The sequence below is a fragment of the Chrysemys picta genome, chromosome 11, assembly GCF_011386835.1.
Source record: "Chrysemys picta bellii isolate R12L10 chromosome 11, ASM1138683v2, whole genome shotgun sequence".
In the NCBI taxonomy this organism is placed as follows: Eukaryota; Metazoa; Chordata; order Testudines; family Emydidae; genus Chrysemys; species Chrysemys picta.
In genome coordinates this window covers 8,726,959-8,743,940 of record NC_088801.1, presented here as the reverse complement: position 1 = coordinate 8,743,940, position 16,982 = coordinate 8,726,959, and the positions used below count along the sequence as shown (strand labels likewise).

The following is a 16,982-nucleotide window of genomic DNA, read 5'->3' as shown; positions in this document are numbered from 1 at the left end:
TAAGGAGACGAACTTCATAACTGAGAGTTTTTGTAGTTTTCCACTGTGTGTTAACTGGCTGCCTGCATTGAAACTGAGCCAGGGATGAATCCAGTATCAATTGTGCTTAAGCAGGAGTTTCAGCTGAAACTCCATCCATCTCAATCAATTAACAGAAGAGTTTCCCTGAAGATAAAGTAATTGTTTCAACTTGTATTTCTGTGACTATGTTCAGTTTGGTAATTGGTAGTAAGATTTACACTGCTAGTTCAAGTAATATTCTTCTCAACAACTCTTAATTTTTGGACTAGCTCAGGATGTGCAGTCATGTATACCTGATCCTGGTCCAAGTGGCATCAATTAGAGATTTGCCATAAATTTCAATGGGAACAAGCTCTAGCCTTGCTCACCTTCTCTCCTCCCTGCTCAGCCTCTATTATCAACAATACACATGGCCCGAACTACCAAACCCATTGAAACGGACGAGATTATTCATACAAGTGAAAGGTTTGCAGAATCAATCCATAGTCCGATCCTGCAGACCATGCATATGCAAGATTTCCATTTATTTTCATGGGAGTTATGCACTCGTAATGACTGCAGTGGTGTGTGGAAAGCAGGTACATGCAAATGGCTAAAGAAAGGGAAGGAACATCGGTTGTCCTGAAAGTATGCTGCAGATTTTGTTTTCTCACTGAGTGATACTGAATGGAACAGTAATTTTATTCACTAAAAGTCCAGGGTGGGATTTTCAAAAGCAGTCAGCATGGGCCTAATTACTGCAGATTTAGGCCAATATTTGAAAATCCCACCCTAAATCACTACATAAGGGTTTTAGTCGAACCTCAATCTTTATGCAATCCTCCCGTCATCAATGGGAAATCCACTGTTGGTAGAGGAGCCTACGTGAGCCTAGCTTTGTAATGCCGACCAATGGGCAGTAACAAAAATGTTATTGGCTCTTGCCCAGAATGGGTTAACAGCCAGGGTCTACATGATGCTGGAGCTATTGGCCTCCAGTAAAAACCAACGGAGATGAGTCAGAACCATCTGAAGATTTGTAATGCAAACTCTTAATCTGGCAATTAAGTTTGATCAGTTATCAGAAGAAATCAACTCTTTATCTGCTAAAACGTAGGCCAAGCAGCCAGAGTACAGAACTAGAAGTCAAGAACTGAATTCCAATCTTAGCACTGCTGATTATTTACACGGTGGACATGTCTACAATTAAAAAGCTGCAGCTGTAGCGCTTCAGTATAGACACTCCCTATGCTGATGGGAGGGGTTCGGGTAGGTAAACCACCTCCCCGAGAAGTTCTTCCGTCGGCTTAGCACTGTCTACACCAGGGGTTAACTATGTCATTCAGGAGTGTAGATTTTTCATGCCCCTGAGCGATGTGGATAGGTTGACCTAACTTTTTTGAGTATACCTGGCCTGTCACTTAACCTCTCAGTTGATCCATCTATAGAAAGGGGATAATATTTTTTTTACCTAATCCTCAGGGATCTTGTGAGGATTCACCAATTAATGGTTGTAGAGCACTATGGAGAAATAACTGCTTAGTATTATGACTAATAGTAGGCTTGCCACCCTTCGAAGTGCTGGTAACCGGACCCCTGAGGCCTGCCCTGACCGCGCCGCTTTCCCCAAGGCCCCGCCTCTGCTCCACCTCTTCCCTCAAGCCCCGCCCCTTCTCTACCTCTTCCTTCGAGACCCCACCCCCATTGCATGCACTCCTCCCCCTGTCGATTGCTGGATTGTCTCAAGGAGCCTGCCTGCAGGTAAGAGGTGGTCTGGGCTGAGTAGGAGCTGGTACAGCTTAATAAACCGGCACCTCCTCTTACCCTGCAGTAACCGGACTTTTGGTTCGAGTGCCATGTAGGGTCGCCAGGTCCCCTTTTCGACCAGACTTTCCAGTTGAAAACCAGGCACCTGGCAACCCTAAATGGCACCCGGACACAGAAGCCAAAACCCAGACAGGTGGCAACCCTAACTAATAGGCAGATCTCCAAGGAACTGCTATGGCTAAACATAAACAAATATATTAACAGTACTAACAGTGCTCTTGGATGTATAGAATGTGTCTAGGGTTATTGCTATAACGACTGTCTTCCCTTAAACATTCCTTGATACTGCCAGAATGTCTGCTACTTCAGAGATAAAGGTTAATTAAGCACATCCGCCCATTAAAGCAAGGTGCAAACACCGCTGTGTGGCCCAAAGCTAGTCTTCTAAACTGTCATTGTTGAAACCCAGCCATAGTTGGAAACGGAAGCTAGTCCTCAAGCAAAATAGTTTCCGTTGAAACGCAACAAACACAAAAGACTTTCCCCCAAGATTCATAGTTTCATCTTGTATTTGTCTAACTGAACCCAGTTTCTGCAAGAAACATTCCTATTGGTATTTGTATGTTGAAAGAGCCAAGATATTTTAAAATCTTTCCTTATGATGCTATGATTAGCACATGATGATGGAATGCTGGGGAAAAATTGTACCTTGCCTACCTTGCTAACACCACGTTAGATAATTAATATAATTTAAGATAATGAGGTAATTCATTTTTCAACATCTATGCTGTTTGTTTACTTTGTGCCTTTCACTCAACTTGCACAATGAAAACAGACCAGTCAATTCACTTTCATTTATTCTCGGTTTCTTCTCAATTTCACTTTCTGTTTCAGATGCACTAGCAACACAGTGTTGCATTTGCATTCTTAATTCTGCAGGGAGAGTTCAAGGACCCTTTCTGCAAGGCTTGCATGATGAATACTTTGGCTTACCTTCTCGGAGCAAAGATGTGGCTGTACCTCAGTTTCTTGCTCACTCTCCAACAGGGGAAAAGGGATCTCTTTTATATCCTTTTCCCAGCACGCACTGCTGCCATGTCTACAACTCCCATCACTTCTAGGAACTACTGTCCCCTGAATGCTTCCCTTCTGTGCTGAAACACTATCACAAGACCGTTCAGGGCCTATTTAAAAACATCAACTAGTAATGGGACGAGCTACATGAGTAAAGATTACTCGAGTTTTCACTGTACGTTTTTAAAATAAATTTGAGGATTAAAGTGAAGTGACATGATGTCTTAGTCATAGAAGCTTGTAGGTTATCTACTCCCTAACTCTGTTCCCCAAAAGATGAGAATATCCATAAGTTCCATTGCTTCCAGGACAAAAATATGAGCCCCATCTCTTTGCCAGAGCTTTCTCCACCTAATAATAAATTAAACACCCTTCCTTCTCATTCAGACTGTCCATGGGCAATTTTCTCAAAGTTATTCATTATTCAAAGATATTTGCTGAATAGTTTCTGTGAATATATTTCTTAGTTTATAGACTCTTCATGCATAGCTCTTTGTGAATATTCAGTTGTCAACATTCTAGCTGTTCTCATTAGTTTTTATCAGACACATCGGCCACATATTGTTTCCATTTCTGGATTAGATGAGTAACTCAGACCTGGGTTTCTGTCAGAATACTCACATTTATGATTCCCAAGTTTGCTTTGCGCAAATATTCTCAAGTGTTTAATTAAAATTTGCAGTTTTCACAAACGTTCCTGCTGGTAAACTTGTTTGCTAGATTGCTGATAGCAACTGTACACAAAGGGAGCATAGTGAATATTCATGGAATTTTTTTTTACTTATTTACTCAGCTTTATTTGCATCTGATCCAAAATCCACTAAAGTCAAAAGGAGTCTTTCCATTGACTTCAGTGGGCTTTGGATCGGGCCATTAAATACCATCTGCCCAGTAATGAGCATTAGACAATAGCGCCCATCATCTCCAAAAGACAGAACCTCCAACCACTGTTAGATGCACATCTCTGTAGTACTGCCTTGCGTACTGTCATCATTTGACATCAGACCATTTTCTAGATTCTGATTCAACACTCAAGACTGTGAAAAGACTCCCCTGGACTTTAATGGTAGCTCCATCAGAGCCCTGGTACAGTACTTGAACCAATGATTTTCTCACCCAAAGGTGAGTGCTGTTGACTGAGCCATAATGATGCATGCAGAATATGCTCATTATTAAAATTTGAAAACCATTCAGAAGAGAAAAAAAAAAAAGACGGTGGGTTAGATATGTTAACTCAAAGGAGGAGACAGAATAGCATTAGCTTTCTGATGTAACTTCCCCTCACCAGAACTGAATGAACCACTTGAATGCTGCTTGGCTTTACCTAACCTCCGATACATGGGATAAAATACACCTCCGCTTCTGCATTATATTCATAATATGGTGAGTTCCTTTTGAATTGCCTACATACCATGGAATGCCAACCCTTAAAAGAACATCTCTGAATGCCTCCACCACACAGGATCTGAATTGCATTCAGTGGTGAAACAGCTAAACTTTTAGTTTATTTTTCTGATTTACTTACAATTAGTTTAGCAGGTTGTTTGCAAAGCCTTGCTCTGTATGTGTGATGTTATATATACCTTTTGAGGGGGAAGTCAAGAGGTAGTTTGGCTTATATTGGTGTCCTGTAGGTCAACACAGCTGTTGTGGATAACACCCTTGGTGCCATCTGCCTTGCACTGAATTCCACATCACAGGCATGCCTCATGATACTCAATACTATGCAGGGCCATTGATTTACACTAGTGTAACTGAAGGCAGAGTCCTATACCTACTAAGACGTGCTTGGCACTTAATATTAATTGAGCAACCAAAGGATTCAAATTAGTTCTAATTCAGGCATGCATGTTCAGTCTAACAGCTTCCACAGTCTCCGGGGCTTGGGAATATGCCAAGGTGACACTATTCCCTCCCCGCACCCCAACCTAAACATGTTTTTGGCCCATTTATTCTTCCCGCTATTAGACAACAAAGTGAAGTATGCAATCCCTTGTTAGCAGTGTGATAGGAAAGTCTATGGATCACATGAACCCAGACAAATATGCAGAGTATGCTCACTACATCTCTAAAGCTTGTTGTGACTTGCTATAAGTCTGTACCTAGGCAGTATTAATTTAAACCTGTTTTCAAAGATTGTATCCCTTTGTGCACTGTTTTATTCAGAGATGACACAACACAATACAATACACATAATACACAGTATCTGCACATCCAGGCAGATACTTCTTAAAGATCCAATTCTCACATGCCTAAGGCTACATTTTCATTTAGAGAGAACATAGCCAGCAGCAAGATCTTTTAGGCACCAGGGGCAATAACATTGTTATGCTCAATTTGTTAAAGTGATGTGCGTTATTATGTGTAACTGCTGCAGAGCATGAAAAAGGGCATTGCCATGTTGTCAGTAAAGAGACCAAAATGTGTTTTAAGTGTGTCCTTTGTTTCTCAGCAGAGGTCTCTTTGAGAATAGTTATCAGGGGACAGTCAGTGCTACTATGAGCAAAATATGGCAAACTGATAAGTAAAAATGACTTCTTAACTGAGCAAACAAAACACCAACCAATCATGTTGCTAAAATTTCTCCTTACTTAGGAGAAATTAAAATATAATAATCAAGCATGCAATTTCAAAACAATTGTTTTCATCATCTTAGAGATCTATCTTAAGCTATCTAGGGGATAAGTGTGGTCTGTTGAGTAGAGCACAGGACAGGGAGATGAGACTGGATTCCAATTGCAGCTCTGGCACTGATTCACTGTGTGATGCTGGGCAAATCTTAATTGTGCCTCAGTTTCCCCATTCCACTCTGTAAAATGGGGGATGGGGAAATGATACTGACCTACCTCACAAGTTCTTTGTGAGACTTAATTAATTAATTGTTTGTGACACACTTATAGGTTCTTGGATAGAAGGCACTGCAGAAATTATTAAACACAGAGATGAACATGATATTATAGGGTCACACTAGCATGGCATCTATAAAGGAAAGTCAGGTCTTGCCAATCTATTAGACAATAAAATAGTGCACAACAGGAGAAACAGTCAACAAAGGCTCTCAGAAAAGGCTATTTAAAGAAACTTGGCAGTCATGGGTAGGCTATAGCAAATGGAGTAAGGATAAATGGTATATTATAAGAAGGTAAAATGAGTTGTCCTCTCTAGTTATTCAGAAACAAGGTGATATCCAATGCAATTGAAAGGCATCAAGTTTAAAAACAATTTCACATTACCAGATTTATCAAAATCATAATCTTTGGAACGCATAGTCACAAGGTTACTGGCCTAGTGGACAGGGGAGAAGCAGTAGATATAGTATATCTCAATTTAGTAAGGCTTTTGACATAGTCTCCACATGACATTTTCATAAACAAACTACGGAAATGCATTCTACGTGAATTTACTATAAGGTGGATGCACAGCCGGTTCAAAGACCATACTTAGACAGTTATCAATGGTTTGCTGTCAAAATGAGAGGGTGTATCTAGAGGTGTCCCGCAGCCGTCAGTCCTGGGTCCGATACTAGTCAATATTTTCATTAATTGGATAATGGAGTGGAGAGTATGCTTATAAAGTTTACAGATGACACCAAACTGGGAGGGGTTGCAAGCACTTTAGAGGACAGAATTAGACAATTGATCTGAATTCAGTAAGATGAAATTCAATAAAGATAAGAGCCAAGTACTTAACTTAGGAAGGAAAAATCAAATCTACAACTAAAAAATGGGGAATAACTGGCTAGGTAGTAGTGCTGTTGAAAAGCATCTGCGGGTTATAGTGAATCACAAAAATGTGATGCAGTTGCGAAAAAGGCTAAATATTCTGGGGTGTATTATCAGGAGTGTTATATGTAAGACATGGGAGGAAACTGTCCTGCTCTGCTCAGCACTGGTGAGGCCTCAGCTGGAGTAGTGTGTCCAATTCTGGGTGCCACACTTTAGGAAAGATATGGACAAACTGGAGAGTGTCCAAAGAACAGCAACAAAAATTATAAAAGGTTTAGAAAACCTGAACTATGAGGAAAGGCCAAAAAAACTGGGCATGGTTACTCTTGAGAAAAGAAGATTGAGGGGGGACTTAAATATGTTAAGGGCTGCTAGAAAGACAACTGTGATCAATTGTTCTCCATGTCCACTGAAGGTAGGACAGGAAGTAATGGTCTTAATCTGCAGCAAGGCAGATTTAGGTTAGCTATTAGGAAAAACTTTCTAACTATGAGGATAGTTAAATACCGGAATAGATTGCCAACGAGGTTATGGAATCCCCATCATTGGAGGGTTTGAAGAACAGGTTGGACAAACACCCCTCAAGGATTGTCTAAGTTTACTTGATCCTGCCTCAGTTTAGGGGGCTGGAGATGATGACTTCTCAAGGTCCCTTCCACTTCTACATTTCAATGATTCTATGATAAGATATCACTGAGACTAATAGCTTAGTAGGATTCAAAAAAGGGACTGAACATTTATATGGTAATGAGAATATCCACAGTTACATCAGATGAGATAAAAGGGATATAAATCCTCATGCTTCAGGACATAAGTCAGCCATTAACACATGGATATTAGAGAGAAGATTCCTCTATGAACAATTTATTCCATACATTTTCCACTACAGGATTTCTTGCATTTTCCTCTGAAGCATCCGATACAGGATTCTGCACTAGGTGGACCACTGAGTTGATCTGGTACAACTACGCCTATATTCCTAAGTCTAGATCCAGCAGCACATAGGAAGACATTAGACAGACATCATGGAACCGGATGCACCGTGCTCCCACATCTTTACCAGCATGCTTTGGTTCATGCAGAGCTGCACTGGAGAAGCAGACCTTTCTGAGTGAAGAGCAAGCATGTAAGAGGTATCCCTCACCTTCTAGATCTGAGTGGAACTATCAAAATGGAGGAGGAGCCAGAGAAATAACGGTTTGCAATGGATGAGTGTCCAGTAGTCAGCTGCCTTTAACTTCCAAGACAATTCTAAACCCCTTACCTTCTGAGTCTTCTCTGGAAAACTCACAAGACAGAGGAGATGACAGTAGACAAAGATGATCCTCTCTACTGTTCTCCTGCTCAGGCGCTGATAGAACTGCAGTAAGCAGAGAAAAGGTGGATAAGAAGCACAGCAGGAAGGTATTGGAGGATGCACTCAGGCACCACATAATGAAAGAGGTGCAGCTCCTGCTAAACTCTGATAGGCTAAACTATGCCTATATTGTTAGCAAGTCAAGCCACAATTATTGGTCCCTCCCTTTCATTCACAAAAATATCACCATGCTATCTGTAGGTCAGACTCAAAATGAAGTGCATGCATGTAAACCACAGTAGGAGCACGTTACTAGCTTGTATGTATCTTATAGAAAGTGTAGCAATTCTTTTTTGTTTTGAAAGGAACACTTTGGAATCAGACTGGCATTTGCTACTATAATAGGGTTACCATATTTAAAAAATAAAAAAAGAGGACACTCCACGGGCCCTAGCCCCGCCCCTTTCCCACACCCCGGCCCCGCCCCAACTCCGCCCTTTCCCCGCCCCTTCCCCAAAGTCCCCGCCCTAATTCCCCCTCCTCCCTCCCAGCCACGCGAAAAGGGCTGCCCAAGCGCTACCGGCTTTACGGTTTGCCGGGCAGCCTCCAGACCCTGCGGCCCCGGCCGGCGCTTCCCCAGCGCAGCTGGAGCCCGGGAGGGGAAGCGCCCAGCCGGGGGCGCAGGGTCTGGAGGCTGCCCGGCAAACCATGAAGCCGGTAGCGCTCAGACTTCAGGCAGCCCCTATGCCTCCGGACCCTGCGCCCCCGGCCGGGCACTTTTCCTCCCCGGCTCCAGCTGCTCTGCTCCTCCCCGGACTCAGACTTTGGCTCTGTTTGAGAGCCAAGCTGCCCAAGCCAGCGCTACCGGCTTCGGGCAGCCCCCGTGCCTCCGGACCCCAGCCGCCGGCTGGACACTTCTCCTCCCCGGCTCCAGCTGCTCTGCTCCGGCGGCGCAGGGTCCGGAGGCATGGGGGCTGCCCGAAGCCGGTAGTGCTGGCTCGGGCAGCTTGGCTCTTAAACAGAGCCAAAGTCTGAGTCCAGGGAGGAGCAGAGCAGAGCAGCCGCGGGAGAGGAAGTGCCCGGCCGGTATTTTTCCCGGACATGTTCAGCTTTTTGGCAATTCCCCCCGGACGGGGGTTTGATTGCCGAAAAGCCGGACATGTCCGGGAAAAACCGGACGTATGGTAACCCTATACTATAACAGCACGTCTTTTGCAAGCAGCTAGGAAGGGGGTTGCTTCATGAACTAGATATGGGGATTGATTTGAGTGTTTTATATGGCAGTTATAAAAATTTTATACTGAATATTGATATTTTAAGTTTTATGAAGTGTATGAGTGACATAAAACCTAAAGGTTGGATTCTGCCACTCTTATCAAGTAGTACCTTATTCTGCGAGCAGTCCCATTAGAGTCAGAATAAGGTAATACTCAATGTGAGTAAAGAGTAGCAGATTCTGGCGCTATGTTTCAGAGGCTGTTAAAGTAAGTGAAATGTGAAATTGGACAGTATCCTTTTAAAATAAATCAGCTTTCTGTGTTAATGAATAACTTAGCTTGTATCTACAGAACCACATTGCAGAAGGCAAGCTGAAGATTTGTCTTCACTATAAAACTCCTTATACTGGAAGTGGCTGCACATTGTATTTCTAAGATATTCTAGCATTACACAGACAACTAATACAAGAAGGTCCAGCCCTTGCACCACCAAGAATAGTAGAACTCTTTACATTTAGATCTTCCTTTGCTCTAAACGTCAGAGCTAGAAACAGATATAGATTAATGCAGAAGGAGCAATAACATTTGGTAGTTATGCTAAGGAGCGTCAATGACTCACTCTTGATAAGTTTGCTCAGTCTGTGAGCTTTAGGGATGAATCGAGATTAGCAGAAGAAAATGGCCTTTTGATTCCCTTTATATGAAGTTTACTGCCATCTCATACTCTGAAGCTCATTTAAGTCAAAGTAAGAGGTGCTTGTCATACAGCATTATTGCAATGTCAAGTTTTCGTTCAGTCACATGTAAACAAAGTAGTAGTTTTTTTCCCGTATCTCCATAGCGAGTGCTACATTGTCTCATACAATGAGTAAGCCTCATTCCTCCCCTGCCACTGGCACCCACCAATGATCTAATTTCTGTACTCTAGACAGCCCATCCGCTGCCCCTTTCACTCCAGGTATATCAGGAAACTCAGCTGTTCCTTGTTTGCTTCACTGATGGAAAGCGAAAGTGGGGTGTTGTTCTTTGGGTTTTATTAACTATCCCAGGGTGCAAGCAGTTTTCTTGATATTGCTTTCTGATTTAGAGAAATTGTTAGCTTAATTAGCTGATACTCACTGTGCTCAGAAGGGCTGTTAGTCTTCTAGCTGCTGTTCCTTAGAGAGTACGCATGAAGCAGGCAGTCAGTGGCAAAAGCAGCCCCACACAATCAGCTACAGCGTTCCAGGCCAGTTCACAGTGACTGCGGCTGGACTCCTCCTAGTGCTTCACAGGGCAAGGAGAAAGGGGAAGGGCTCAGGATGTGATATCATACACTCGTTCTAAACACCAGGAAACAGAGAACTGAAATGTCAACTCTTCTGAGCCATGGGATGGACAATATCTCTGGCCCTCCTCCCCCTCTCAATAAAAGTTACAACCAACAGACATGACTACTTATAAACCAGTATTTAAGATATCAACAGCCCAGCAACATCATGGACTTGCTGCTAAGGTCTTTGTCCTCCTTTCCTGCTTCCTTTGTTTGTTGCCCTCATTCATCATTTTATGAGGAGTAGGCCCTCATTTTGTGATCAGATCTATGCAGGGACATCCTTGTACCTGCACAGGGTTCCATTGACTCCCGCAGAGCTCATGCAGGCACGAGAGTCCACTTGCATAGATCCAATAGCAGGACCAGGACCTTATCTTTTAAATTCTTCAGTGAAGAAACCATGGGTACGATTTTCAAAAGCACCTCAGTAACTGGGGAGCCTAAACCCCATTTTCAGAAGTGACTTAGCACTTGGGTTCCTAAATTTCATTGAAAGTCAATGTGCAAGTTCAGATCCACGCTTTGTGCAGGTTTGGATCCAGCTCCAGACTTTGTGTCTCAAGACAATCTCTAATTGTAATCCCTTGTAAAAATAATCCAGGCCATGTCACTATAGTCTGTTTCTCAGATTACCATTTATATTCTTTAAAATAGGAATGAGTAAGTCTTTGGAGCAAAGCAGATGTTCTAAATTAACTGTCACCCATTTTTCTCCCTCACATTGTCAGGATACCCCTTGTTTATACAATGACCTCAAATAGCAGTCAAGAAAAAGCAATATAATTTCATTACACAATCTTTGAGCACATAAAAATGTTTTCCATGCTGTTTGCTGTGGCCAACTATTGCATCACTGCACTGCACACGCCTTCCAAATCTCCTTCCCAAGTTTACAATTCCCCATTTGCTGGACTTCCTCTCTAGTTGGTCTCCTGGCTTCAGCTCATTCAGGATTCACCATGGAGGCTACTCACCGGGACTGGGCCTCCACAGCAAACGATACAGTAACTCCTATTTCAGCACTCTTGTATCGGCCTTCGGTCGCAATCTGTGTTGATTTTTAGAACCTGGCTTATGACTTTCAAGGCATTTCAGTAGCTGGGTCCTTGGGATATTTCAGATTTGTTAAAAAAACCCTCCACTCTGATCCACACAGCAGTGTTGCTTTTTCAGATCCAGTGTTTAAACAAGTCCTTAGGTGCCAGTGTTCTTATTCTGCTTGTGCTCTTGGCCAGTGGAAGTCACAGCCTTTCACTTTCAGGAACTAGTCTATGTTATTTAAGAAGAGAATAGTTTACAGCCTAATCGCAGCAGCTGGTAAAATGCTTATTTCTCAAATGTTAAGGTATCCAAAGAAACCTCCCAAAAGAGCAAACAACCAACAGAATAAATTGAAACACACAAACATTTTGGTTGTAAAGCTTTTATGGTCACATTTTGGGGCTTTTCTAATTGATTCCACTTCAGAATGGATGGTTAAACATCTCCAATTACTATGGGGGCTTTGAGCAGTGGAGGCTGGTGGCATCTGAAATTGGGCAGACAAATCTGATGAAGTAAGGCCCTCCGATACTAGGGTGGTGACTATGGTGTAGGAATCTAGATCAATAGACACACGCATCCCCTCTTGGAGACTATGAAGTTTGCCCCCACAAAAAACACTCACACATTTTTGTTTCTCTTTCCTCCACCTTGATTTTTAATAGTATGGTGAAACCTCTACAAGAGATCACCCTTATTAAGCAACCTCCTATCTTAAGAAGCTACCCCAGAGTAGCTCCAAACACATTGGACCCAATTCTGTTCTCAGTTACACACTGATTTTTCACCTGTGTGTGACCTGATTGACCCCAGTGTAAACATGATTAGAATAAGGCCTACGATGTAAAATTCTGCTCCACTTTTATTAAGCCACCTTTGATATGCTACCAATTTCTGCTTGTCCCGTGCATGCATTCCTTGGGGGCTCTCATGCTCTTTTCTCTGTCAGAAGGGCCTCCTTCTCCTAAATGTTTGCAATTTTCTTTGATTCTCAAAGGCACAGTCCCTTGAGCTCTGCCTATCCAGGGCCTTGATCTTAAGAACTGGACCTTGCCTTAATTTAGGAGCCGAGTTTCATTTAACCTTCTGACTCCTTCATTGTAAAGCACTGATGCACCGCATGGATTTGACGTATTGTGTTGTTATTTATATGGCGCTACAGGTACGTGAGAAGGTGCTTCCTATATAGCGATTCAAGAGTGTTTGAGGCCAGTTCATACAAAAAGAGGCTCTCTTCTCTGGATTCAGGGTATCTTCTCTCATTATCAGACAGTGAACATTGATTTGGATACTCTGGGAAGTGATGGGTCTTAGGTGCTGGAGAAGGCCATGAGAGGGAACTGCAGCTGGTGAGAATGGAAGAAAGGAGACTTTAGTGTTGTGGAGGGCAGCAGGAGAGAGCAATGGTGAGTAGGAGGTAGAGGGAAATGATCACGGGAGGGAGGAAGCCTCCATAGACTATAGACTAATTTTTACATGGTGGCCATTTTAATTATAGTCCTGCTGCCTCAAGGTGATTTCCTGAAGCCACTCGCTGTCTGTCCCCAACTCCTGAGAATCTCTTCCTTCTCGCGTCTATCATAGAATCATATGATAGACGCGAGAAGGAAGAGATTCTCAGGAGTTGGGGACAGACAGCGAGTGGCTTCAGGAAATCACCTTGAGGCAGCAGGACTATAATTAAAATGGCCACCATGTAAAAATTAGTTATTGCTTAGGTACCTGTCACATTCCTAAATGAAATCTCTACAGTTTCGTGACAGTGGCTGGCATATAAATTGATTTATAAAAGTCTGAAGTTCATTCTACTTCCTTAGGTTTCTAGATAATTTCAAGTGTATACTGCATTCTTTGCTCTTAAATTACTGCAAAGAGTTGCTGTGAACTATTGAACAGCTGCCGTGTTCCACCCCAGAAGCAGCTGCATTTCAGTACTCGGTGATGTGATTCCTACAACACACATACACACAGAGGATCTGATTCTCCTTTCATTCCTCTGCAAATCAGGAGTAACTCTATTGAAGTCCTTCTAGTTGAAGCATGCTTTTCAAATGTATACTGAGATTGTTATTTTATGACATCATGAGTTACTGCAGTAATTAAAAATTCTAAATATTTAGCAGTGAGCAATGGGAGGTAGTGTTAATTTCCCAACACTGAAACCAACAAACAAAAAAGCATAAATTGGAAAAGGAATCCTCTGCCTTTACTTGCTATTTCTGCACTCAGGAGAATTCAGTGCGACTGCGTTACAATTACTTTCAGGCACCCAGAGGCAAAAGAGTCAGCAGAAAAAGTTAAGTGGGATGCAGATGCCGGAAAATAGCACAGAGGACTTAGCCTTACGTCCTGCCGCGAGCATATGGTCTCTCGGAGCTAAATCCCAAGAGGTTTAGAGCAGGAGGGGGAAATGCTATGGTTACGGATATTTGAATAATAAATCATACTTAGTGCTATAAACACATTAAGTAATTAATCCTTACAATACCCTTGTGAAGTAGGAAAGGACTGTGTCTATTTGACAGATGGAGAAACACAGCTAGAAAGGGCTACATTCACATCACACTCCATGCCAACTTTCCCAGAGTAGTTTCTGATGGAAGAAAGCCTGAAGCTGGAGAGAACACCGAACCTTTCCCTCTACTACCATGGGGAGGGAAAGAAGGTCAGATCTGTTGCAGAACTGGACCATGCTACCATTACCTCTGTGAAGCCCCCAGCGGATTTTAAAGATGTCCCCACCCAGTGGAGGGCAGGTAGCAGCAACCCAACCTGTCCCCCTCTTTGGGATGAATCTCCTGCCCCATCCTCCAGAACGAGAACATAAGAACAGCCATACTGGGTCAGACCAAAGATCCATCTAGCCCAGTATCCTGTCCTCTGACAGTGGCCAATGCCAGGTGCCCCAGAGGGAGTGAACCTAACAGATAATGATCAAGTGATCTCTCTCCTGCTATCCATCTCCATCCTCTGACAAACAGAGGCTAGGCACACCATTCCTTACCCATCCTGGCTAATAGCCATTAATGGACTTAACCTCCATGAATTTATCCAGTTCTCTTTTAAACGCTGTTATAGTCCTAGCCTTCACAACCTCCTCAGGCAAGGAGTTCCACAAGCTGACTGTGCGCTGTGTGAAGAAGAACTTCCTTTTAATTGTTTTAAACCTGCTGTCTATTAGTTTCATTTGGTGACCCCTAGTTCTTGTATTATGGGAATAAGTAAAATAACTTTTCCTTATCCACTTTCTCCACATCACTGATAATTTTATATACCTCTATCATATCCCCCCTTAGTCTCCTCTTTTCCAAGCTGAAGAGTCCTAGCCTCTTTAATTTCTCCTCATATGGGACCCGTTCCAAACCCCTTATCATTTTAGTTGCCCTTCTCTGAAGCTTTTCTAGTGCCAGTATATCTTTTTTGAGATGAGACCACATCTGTACACAGTATTCAAGATCTGGGCGTACCATTGATTTATATAAGGGCAATAATATATTCTCCGTCTTATTCTCTATCCCCTTTTTAATGATTTCTAACATCCTGTTTGCTTTTTTGACTGCCTCTGCACACTGCACAGACATCTTCAGAGAACTATCCATGATGACTCCAAAATCTTTTTCCTGATTTGTTGTAGCTAAATTAGCCCCCATCATATTGTATGTATAGTTGGGGTTATTTTTTCCAATGTGGATTACTTTACATTTATCCACATTAAATTTCATTTGCCATTTTGTTGTCCAATCACTTAGTTTTGTGAGATCTTTTTGAAGGTCTTCACAGTCTGCTTTGGTCTTAACTATCTTGAGCAGTTTAGTATCATCTGCAAATTTTGCCACCTCACTTTTTACCCCTTTCTCCATATCATTTATGAATAAGTTGAATAGGATTGGTCCTAGGACTGACCCCTGGGGAACACCACTAGTTATCCCTCTCCATTCTGAGAATTTACCATTAATTCCTACCCTTTGGTTCCCTGTCTTTTAACCAGTTCTCAATCCATGAAAGGACCTTCCCTTTTATCCCATGACAACTTAATTTATGCAAGAGCCTTTGGTTGGGAGGTTGGTCCAAGAGGTGCAACTTACACCTTCCTGTGCCAGGTTCAGTGAATCTATTATAAAAGGTTAAGGCCCCCAATTCTCCACATTGTCTGAGCTGCAATTTATTGCTGGGTGAGTGGGAGCCTCAGGGAGTTGATTATAACTACCTGATCCTTGCTGGCCGAGCCCCAGTGGAAGTTACAGCAGTGAAAATTACACTAGCCCCTCCGCTCTAATGGAGCCTATGCCTGCAGAGAATCAGGTGTAGTGGAACTCTGCTCCTCCACTCCCCGCTGCCACTCACGCCCCATCCCAGACATGCCCTCAGCCTGCTTCCATCAAATCCCCTCTTTGCCCTTACCACAGGGGTGGGGGAAGCAGTTGGTAAAAGTGTCAGGTATTCTGAGCTCCTAATTCTGTGATCAGCTTGCCATCAATGGATATTCCCTTTACGCAGGGGAAAATTCTCTGGTCCAAATCTGCAGCAGCTTTAAATTCACTTTGTGCTGCCCTAAGTAATCAATCATCTGGCCCAAAGTAGCCAGGGCCATGCAGTGGCCAAGCCAGGTATAGATTTCAGGAGTTCCTTAGCTCCTAACCCTGTGGTCAGTTATAAGACCATGTTGCCTTTCGGACTGTTAACCGTACGGCCAACATCAACTAACTAACATGGTCATTGCTGCACTGGTTTTGCCCAAAGGCATTCCCAAAATCTCTTTAGTTGAAATAATTTGATTACCTCACAATTAAAACAAACCCAATCCAACTTCTTCCTGTACTGGTAACTGTGTAATTTCACTGTTCTGCTAGTCAGAAAGAGGATTTTGTAATTTCTGTGCACAGAGGGTAAAGAAACCACAAGTGAGAGGCCACAAAAGAAAAGCCCGTCTGGAAACTCCCTTCACTGTAATTTCCTTTTTTTTTGGCACGGTATTGTTGTATCAAATCTATGGACACCTAGGATGTCACTGTACCACACACCATGACCCCTCAGAACTCATGATGACTGCAATGACTACATAATTTACAGCCTCCTGCTCCAAAAGCACTTTTGCTAAAGGAGACTCTCCACTGACTTCTAACAGTATAGGCACTATGACATACAGCTGTTCAGTTCTGAATGTATCCAATACCGTTAAAATAGTCCTTTCTCCCAACATGCCTTGCTGAAACCCTAGACCACAACTCTTGTCATGCCGTCAGTGCTGAGAGGGAGGGTAATTTCAACCCACCATGTATTTTGGGGCACCAGTCTTGGGCCCCAGACAAAGTTAATGGCCGAGGCTCAAACCCAGACAGCAAACTACCATCGGAGACCATCATGATACTGTGCCAGTAGATGAGGTGCACAAAGACTATCTGGGCATTGAGAAGATACTAGCTAGCTCAGGAAAGGAGGAGGCAAAGAAAAACAGAATGTAGGGTGGGCTGCTGTAGTGTTTGGCCCGCTCTGGGCAATTTAGTGCAAGCGAAGACAACATTCACCAAAAAACCCTCAGTAACTGA

The 16,982-nt window shown here is 42.9% G+C and overlaps 1 protein-coding gene across 2 annotated transcripts in view; it reads right to left on the bottom strand.

The window, feature by feature from the left end:
• The window catches only part of RALB (RAS like proto-oncogene B), an 85,688-nt gene extending 75,331 nt beyond the window's left edge, over positions 1–10,357 (bottom strand). Inside the window, exons 1-2 of one of the 2 annotated variants that reach the window (XM_005279772.5) lie at positions 10,200–10,339; positions 7,831–7,926 (exon numbers count right to left, since the gene is read on the bottom strand). The gene's annotated coding sequence lies outside the window, so the exon portion shown is untranslated. Of the gene's footprint in view, positions 1–7,830; positions 7,927–10,199 lie in introns of both variants that reach the window. The other variant, XM_024104787.3, reaches the window with a different exon arrangement.
• Between the last annotated feature and the right edge of the window lie 6,625 nt (positions 10,358–16,982).